Below are 8,433 nucleotides of genomic sequence, written 5' to 3'. Positions count from 1 at the left end.
TCTGCTATGGACATTTCCCTTCCTGTGTTTGTGTGAATGTGTGTGTGCATGCATATGTTTGTGTGTGTGTGTGTGTGTGTGTGTGTGTGTGTGTGTGTGTGTGTGTGTGTGTGTGTGTGTGTGTGTGTGTGTGTGTGTGTGTGTGTGTGTGTGTGTGTTTGTGTGGGTGAGTATGTATGCATGTGATTTGTACATGCACATGATTTTTTTTTTGCTTGTGGTTACACTGCAACTTTCTACACACTCCACACACTCTTAATTCATTTCCTGTTCTTAACCTTGGTCTGAACTTGCTCAGTCTGCTCACCCTTCTCTATCACACTTAAGCCAACAGGTCTCTTTCTCTCTCTGCCCCGCCTCCCGCCCCCAGCCCCGCCCCCTACCCCCAAGCCCTCCCATACACACACATACAGTGTCCCTTACATGCTCACAACACTTTTCTTTTTCTATTCCACTCCTTTTCTGAGACTTTTGTCAGTCTGAGATTCTCCCTCTCCTGAAACTGTTCCTGAAAAAGCCTCTTTGTGTTCACACTCAGTCTCCCATGCCCATTCTACCCATATCAGGAAACCTCATTTCATTTAACCCCAAAAACCAAGAAGAGCAGGTTTGTTGTCTTGGTTACAGAAGCAGTTCTGCGCTCAAGTTCTAGGTAAGGTATATAAATGTTTATGATTACATATATGTGCATATATGTATCATGTTTTTACCTTAATTCTGTACAGAAGTGTCAAACTGAGAACGACCAAATGTGTTATTTTAATGGCTCTGTAAACCCCTGCAAAATCTAGTTATTGTGGCAAAAAAGGTCTAACATCTCATAAGATTTCAAGTTTTTACTTAAGAACCTCACTCGGAGTAGTAGGTATGAGCGTAATGGTAAATACAAAGAGGTCTGCACCTGTTGGAAGCATTGGACACTTTTTGATGACTTCACACACGTCATATGGATGCTGAACACTGCTGTGGATGCACTGATAGAATTTATGAACAGCTGGTGCAAACCTCTTGCCTATAGAGATTTACCAACCGTATTATATATGTGGACGTGTCATGTGTTTCGTATCATTTGTGCTGATATGTAAAATATACCATTTAAGACAGTATGAAAAGATAATATTAATGGTATTTTATATACAATATTTGCCTGGCTGAGTCATGCTGCCTCACACATTTTTATTTAAGCGTCATACAAATGCTTAACATTGCGTCCTCCTGAGCCTTTTATCATGGAAAATCACACAATATTAATAACATCTGTATTACTGAAACTCTAGTGCCAATGCTGGTCCATATTTCAAACAGGTAAAAAATAGCAAAAAAAAAAAAAACCCTAAATACCTAAATGCTGATCTCTGTTCAGAAGTTTTCATATCATTTCTTTAGTAAAGTTATAAATGTGGAAGGCAAGAAAGTGTGTGATGAAAGATGAGCTTTCAACTGAAGTAGGTCTGGTACAAGCAGCACCACAGATACAAATCTCTCTCAAACAGTCTTACAGAGGTCCCATTACAGCAAAACACTAGTTGTAACTTTATGGTACCTTCACTTTATTGCACCTGTTAGTGCTACTGTATTTCACACTATGCGGAGTATATACTATGCATTAAATAGAGTAACATTAACAGTTAGTGACCACCTTAATGCAACAAAACAAACAATCTAAAATACATTTTAAAAAAATTTTAATGACCAAATGTCATAATGTGTGTGTCAATAGACAAGACATTCAGCAACATCTGAGGACTGGGCACAATCTTTGCCCTCCTAACCCCCTTGTGTTTTTTGTCTTGGACAGTCTTGGACAGCTTCTCCTTGATATTTACTGCATCTTGGGATAAAAGTGTCCATAAAAACACACTATTGTAAGTGTTTTACACTTTTGCGCTTGTTTACACATATGTAATGTGCAATCAAAACCAGTTCACTTTTTAAATTTACAACTGGGACCCAGTCTGTTTTCAGTGGGGCACGTGTTTCGTTCTCAGCACTTTGTGCTGTTTCTTATATGCTGCCACACCTGATCAAGCTCTATGTATGTTCCCAAATTCCTTTATGAGTCAAACTTGTGTTTGGGACAGCAAAAAAAAAGGCTAGTCAATGGGTCCTGGGAACTGAGAGCCCCTAAATCATAGAGCGACGGGTGTGACTGGTGCTTTACAGGTAAATTATCCTGTTCAACCTAATCCATGCTGTAAAGTTTACATTTACATAGAGGCAGTACATGAATGCACTAATGATATGAAGGAATCTGCAGAAGTGATATCTTCTGTTTCAGATGGCCTGTGGTCACTCTTCTAAAATCTTCAAAAGATCTACACCTGTTCCGACAAAGAACAGCCATTCACAACAGCTGTCAATCATTACGCACCATTACATTAATGGCAAGTTTTCATTTACCACCTGTTGGTGTTCACTGTATGAAAGCATAATTCTGTTGTTAAGTGAAGCGTATTTCAAAGTCTTTAATACGAAAATACCTCTTAAAATAAGTTTACTGCTACAACAAAAATAGTGTATATGTTTGAACTACTTGGGTATTCTGCAGATACAGTTCTTTCTGCAGATGCACAAGGGATCAAAGAGAGGTGCTTTCTCCATGGGGGAGTACTAGCAGATCTACCTCCAGCTGAGTGTTAATTGCCCAATTAAACCAATCAGAACTTTCATTAGTAAAGTCTTCACTTTATAGTCCCGACAGCTGCAAAAGTCGGTGGCATCTGGCCCTGTTTTAAAAATAAAATATAGCCGGATGTAACCTCAGCTATTAGCCCATTGGTTGTAATAGTTGTTTGGTCCTATATGCTGTAAATAGTATCTGCCACTTGCTAGCAGTGGTCTAAGTGCAGCCTTTTCTAGCTCCGCTTTCACTCCTTTTGTCACGTCAATTTTAGAAGGTTAGTCGGAAGAAACGTCTCATTCCGCCACCTCTCATGCGAGGGCACTGACGAAAATACCGGAGGAAAATAATACTCCTTTATGTCCATTCCCAAAATGTTTCTTAGCCCCGAAAGACCTACCCAAATCTTCATAAAACACTTTAATGAGAGATCTGCGTTTATAACAAGACATCTGTAAAACGGACATCTGCGAAGTTTCTCTTCGGGACTGTGGTTTAAGAAGTGTATCCGGACGACAAAAATGACACGTCCGCCTCTTATCTGGAGAGGAATTTCCTCTGCGCCCCGTGTGATGTGCGTCAATAACGTGCAACCATTTTCAGTCGTTTTCTCCCCTTCCCTCTCGCGGCCATCTCAATTAAAAAGCCACATTAATGAAATAAATAATGGCTCCACAAACAAACGCGCCAGCGTGCGGATACCGGCCAAAAACAGATTGGCGTGAAGCACACGCTCAGATCAATAAGCTTATATATAAGGGCAATATAATTATTGATTCAACAATCGGTCGTTTTGATCAAATACAGCCATAATTATGCAGTTTTTTTCAGTTCTGATCACGGTCGTCGCGAGCGACTGACGGGATGTTGTTTCTCTCGTATCCCGCTCCATTTTCTTCCTGATTTTCTTTCAACAAAAGATAAAGGGAGGGGAGAGGACACGCGTGTGGAAGATAGAGCAGCTGAAAAGTGCCATCATGGGTTTCATCTTGAATTTCACTGACAATCTACGCCCCCACCCCCCTCGACACCCCCCCACCCCCAAAAATGTAGACCGGTCTGTCTCTCATATGGGCCGTTAGCACCCTTTATAACTTTTTTCCCCCACCATCGGACTTTTACGTAAAGAACTTTCTCGTCCGTTGGTGTAATTTTGTAGCAGTAATCCAGTAAACGCGGTTGTAGCAGCACTTGAGGGGACTAAAACTAGGAAAGCGCACTAGGATCATGAAGCCTGAGGTGGACGAGCGGGGCTTGTAGTCTTCTGAGCTATAGAGGTGACATTAGGACAAGTGGAGCGGCTGTAGCTGCTGGTGATTGTAGGTAACAGTAGCTGTGGTAATATAATAATCACCGTAGTATTGAAGTTCAAAGTGGCGCTTATCGAGACTTGTTTCGCGTAAAATCCGCACGTATCGGAACAGTTTTGACCGCGATAGTTTGAGTTAACATGGAGTCGAGTAGGTTGGAGGAGCGGAGTCTTCACCTACACATTCTGTACATGAGGCAGCCCGTTCGTACAAGCACTTTCACACTCAATGAAACACCTCTGCACTTCAAAATTTCAGTTTCGAGAAAGGAAACGGTCACGAAACTAGTGCCACAAAGATAATAACTCGCCCATCAATGTCACTTGTGACGAATGTTTCCCTTATGCTAAGGCATTAATAAAACGACATTAGCAAAACGAGGCGTTGAATTTGTATTCTTGTTTAAGCGACGATCTTAAACAATATTTTGAATAACTTTGACTAAGTTCCGTTTATTTGATCATTCAGATATCTCTGACATCGTTACTTCTGGACACTTTTATCCTACTTATTATCTACTATTTCGCATCAAACCGTACCTTTTGCTTTAGCCTAAGTAACATTCGTCGGGGCCCCGAAATTAAAGTTGATGCGTTTTTATAATTGGTTTTCTAATCATTTCTAACTCCAGCATATGCCCTAAGCCAGGCTACAAGAAGACCTCGCCTGGGTCCTCCTCAAAGCGCACATACACACATACATGACACAGTAAAGTGCCCAAGAGTCGCGCAGCTACATGTATGATGAACCCTATAGAGACGCAGGAGCCGCCAGTCAATCTGCTCGTCCGCACACAACACCAGTGGACACACATCAAAACGGAGACGTTTCAAAGCCTCAGGAACTGTGATCTTTGCATTCCACAGCCACACGGACAGCTTTTCATCACCCGGATTAGCACCCAAAAAAGTCGTCGTCGGATATTTGTTGTTTATGGAGCCCACAACAATCGTTACCCCATCTAAAATGAGGAAATCTACAGCCGGAGTGTTGACAAATACACAACTGTATAATCGTTTACAAACACACAAAGAGTGTAAATTAATAGATCATTTTAAATTAATAAGATTTTTTTGTGATGAAAGTAAGACTCAATGTACTTACGGGAGAGGCGGCGAGGAGATTAATGACAAGACACGTCATGATTACGTTTCACTTGAATTAAATACATTACGAGTTGGAAAAAAATGGAAATCGGGGTAGTTGTATACAAGCATACGCCGTTTCCCCCTCCCTCTCCTTTCTCTCCTCCCCTGTTCTCTTGCACGTCTCTCTCGCATTTTTTCAAAAATCCATTTATTGTGCAGTCGTGAGTGAGTGAGTGAAAGAGAGAGAGAGGAGCGCTGATGAAGGGGAGGAGGTGGCTGTAGGTTGCAAATGTAATTATAATCGGACGGGCTCCATTTTAAAACACTCTTTCGGGCAGGGCAGCAGCGTTCCCGTGCATATAGCGGCGACCAATTTGCAGAGTTTGAGAGGTATCGATACCTCCTGGTCCTCACACGTTTTCCAGTTAAAAAAAAAAAGCTTTTGCACCAAATGATTAGTTTAGTAATTGCATTGATGAGCAAGGTTGACCAACAATCGCTTCAGCAAAACTTTTCAAAGTCGAGCTAATATCACGTGTGGATAACACTCCAAAGTCTTAATTACTGCTGTGTGTTTTTCCAGCCATGCTTTACAAACACGTCGATGAATCGTGCTTTCAGCTAAAAAAGAGTAGCCTACGTGAAGTTGTTTTCATTCGGAAGTTTGGGTAAAAGTTTTTAGTAGGACTCCCCCGGTACCCCATTGAAGGAGCGAGTGTGCTGTTGGAGCGACTCGCGCAGGTGCAGTACTCCGCGCCGGCCCAAGGAACCAGCGCACACTTGTCCACGTGTATACGAAAAGGCACCGGCTATAAGCCACAAATACACATGACTGCTCTATTTTCTTTTCGATATAGTAAGCGTGTGTAGTAGAGGTGGTGATGGAGATCAGTTCAGTTTAAGTCTACAGTCAGAAGTGATGAGCTTGGCTGATGCCCTGTCTGTGGCATTAGGTTTCATTCAGAGACAGTTTCCCCCGTGCCATTTTACTTAGCGTACCTCTCGACTCTTGACATGACACTCCAAAATGGCCACCTGATTAATAAGCCATTATTCCGTCTCAGTCTGACAAGAAATAAACAGGAAATACGTACCTTACATATGGAGCATCAGTTGACAAACACACTTAGCATTGTTCTATTGTTTCAGATATATTTTATGACTATTTAATGTTAACATATCCATTCTCACAAAGCAACCGTGAGGTGTGTGAGGGTGAATTCTTACATGGTTAGTCTATCTTGTTTCAGTCTTAATGCTTGTGCGTTGTGTATGTGTGTGCGGGTTGTGTCTGATACAGTAGCATCACCGCCCGCCCCTGACGCTTTGATTGTTTTTTTACGCCGCAGCAGAAATGCACCAATTAATATGCAGAGAGTGAGTGAGACAGAGACAAAAAAAAAACAACAACACACACACACACACACACAAAAACCATGCAGGCAGGGGGGGAGAGATGACATGGAGAGAAAGAGGGAGGGAAAGAAAGGGACGATGAGATATGATGAAATGAGAGATGATGAAGAACAAGGGGGAAAAGAAAGACTGAGGGAGACGGAAAAGCGCGGCCTGTGGGAAAATGGTGCCTGATAAATATGTGGGAGAAGAAAGAGAAAGGGCTTGGAGAAAGGAGGGATAGAGAAAAAGAGAGGGATACAGAAAAAGAGGGTGTAACAGGAGGGGATCAATATGTACATATTTAGTGGGAGATAGAGAGATGGAGGATCGATTGGGAGGGGTGGAGGATGGAGGTGTGCTGGGAGAGGAGGGAGAGAGAGGGATGAGCGGAGGGGTGGAGTGATGTGGCAGGGTCTGCTGTCTCTTTGTCGCAGTGTCAGGGTATTGATACTGTAGCATCGCCATGACAATAGCACCGTGGCGACGGCCATGACGACGCTGGGGAGCACAATGCAGCCACAATACCGAGGGCACTGAGGCATCACATATAGCAGAGAGAGAGGGAGAGAGATCGAGAGAGAGATCAAGAGAGAGAGAGATAGTGAGATGGAGAGAGAGAGATAGAGAGACGGAGAGATCCAGATATATAGAAATAGAGATGGAGAGAGAGGAGGGGTATAGCAGGTGCATGTATGGGATTTCAGAGGATACATAACAAATGCCAGCCACAGTTGTGCTAACACAATACTTGCAGCAAATCGTACCATGAAGTCTCGCCCTCATGTTTCACATCCCTCGCTAATGTTGATCCCAAGATGCAGAAGGAGTGATGAATCTCATTCAACCACACTTGAGCGCATCTGTAGCACACTTAAAAAAAACTACAAGACGCATTAACGGTGTATTCTGACGTAACCTCATTTATTCGTTCCCCCTTTTCCCCCTGTCGGTGCCGTGCATGAGGCGAGGCAGGTTCCCGAGGAGACAAACGGCTGCTTGTCAGCCCAGAAGTCAGTCAAAGTGACCAGCCCCCTTTCCCCCCACTATGATCTATAGTTGGGCTCGCCTCCCCTCTCCGTACCCCTTCCCTCCTTAATATGATGTAAAAAGCTAATCGCATGCAAATGTCTGTTGTCCCGGTAACGGGGCCGAAAAATCCCTTTGATGTTTCACCCGGCTCATTCTCTCCACGTTTCCCTTTGTTCTCCAGAGTCTCTCTGCTTTGTCAACATACCCCCTCTACGCCCCTCACTCACTGTTCCTATTCTGCTCTCTCCATCTTCACCCCTCTCTGTCCATCTCGTCTGTCTTTCACTCCCGTCTCTCTCTCTCTTTTGTCCCTTCACTTTCTCTCACTCTCTTCATCTTTCTCCGTACATCTCTCTTCCTCCAGCTATCTACCTCTCTTTCTCCGTAACCTTTGCTCTACACCCTTTTTTTTGTTTTGTTTAGGTTCCCTTCTCTCCCACTTTTGCTTGCTCATGTGCTCTTCAGCTTTACAGGCTGATTAAAAAAAAGAAGAAGAAGAAAAAAAACGCCCCTGCTCTCGAGCATGCCCCCTTTTATCTCTCTTTCTTTCTCTCTCCCCCTTTCCCAGTCTGCTGCATCCCCCTCGTTCACTCCGCGCACCCCCTTGTTCACTCCGCGCACCCCCTCCACACTGTTCTCTCATTCTTTCACTCTTGTTCTGTCTCCCCTCTCTGTGCCCCTCTGTCTGAGCCCTCTTCCTCTGTCATTACCCATCATCCTATCTGCTGTCTTCTGCTCCCTCTCTTTCTCTCTCTCTCTCTCTCCCTTGCTGTTTCTCACTGAGCTCTATCTATGCTCTTTCCCCCCATTCTCTCCCTCTATCCCTCCCTCCCTCCCTCCTTCAAATATCTGATCCCCTCCATTGGTCACTGAGCCGCTGCCATTTTCAGTGTGTCAGTAATGTTGTCAAGTGTGTATCCCATAATGCCTGGTGCTTTAGAGCAGCAATATGTGCTAGATGTCATTAGCCCCCTCACTAAAATGGCTG

At 43.5% G+C, this 8,433-nt stretch overlaps 1 protein-coding gene across 1 annotated transcript in view; it reads right to left on the bottom strand.

Moving 5' to 3' along the window:
- znf219 (zinc finger protein 219) overlaps positions 1-5,186 on the bottom strand; it is a 16,884-nt gene extending 11,698 nt beyond the window's left edge. Inside the window, exon 1 of the mRNA XM_077012108.1 lies at positions 5,035-5,186. The gene's annotated coding sequence lies outside the window, so the exon portion shown is untranslated. The remainder of the gene's footprint in view (positions 1-5,034) is intronic.
- Between the last annotated feature and the right edge of the window lie 3,247 nt (positions 5,187-8,433).

The sequence above is a fragment of the Brachyhypopomus gauderio genome, chromosome 1, assembly GCF_052324685.1.
Source record: "Brachyhypopomus gauderio isolate BG-103 chromosome 1, BGAUD_0.2, whole genome shotgun sequence".
NCBI lineage: Eukaryota > Metazoa > Chordata > Actinopteri > Gymnotiformes > Hypopomidae > Brachyhypopomus > Brachyhypopomus gauderio.
Note: the sequence above shows the minus strand (reverse complement) of the source record. Positions and strands in the feature narration are given on the sequence as shown.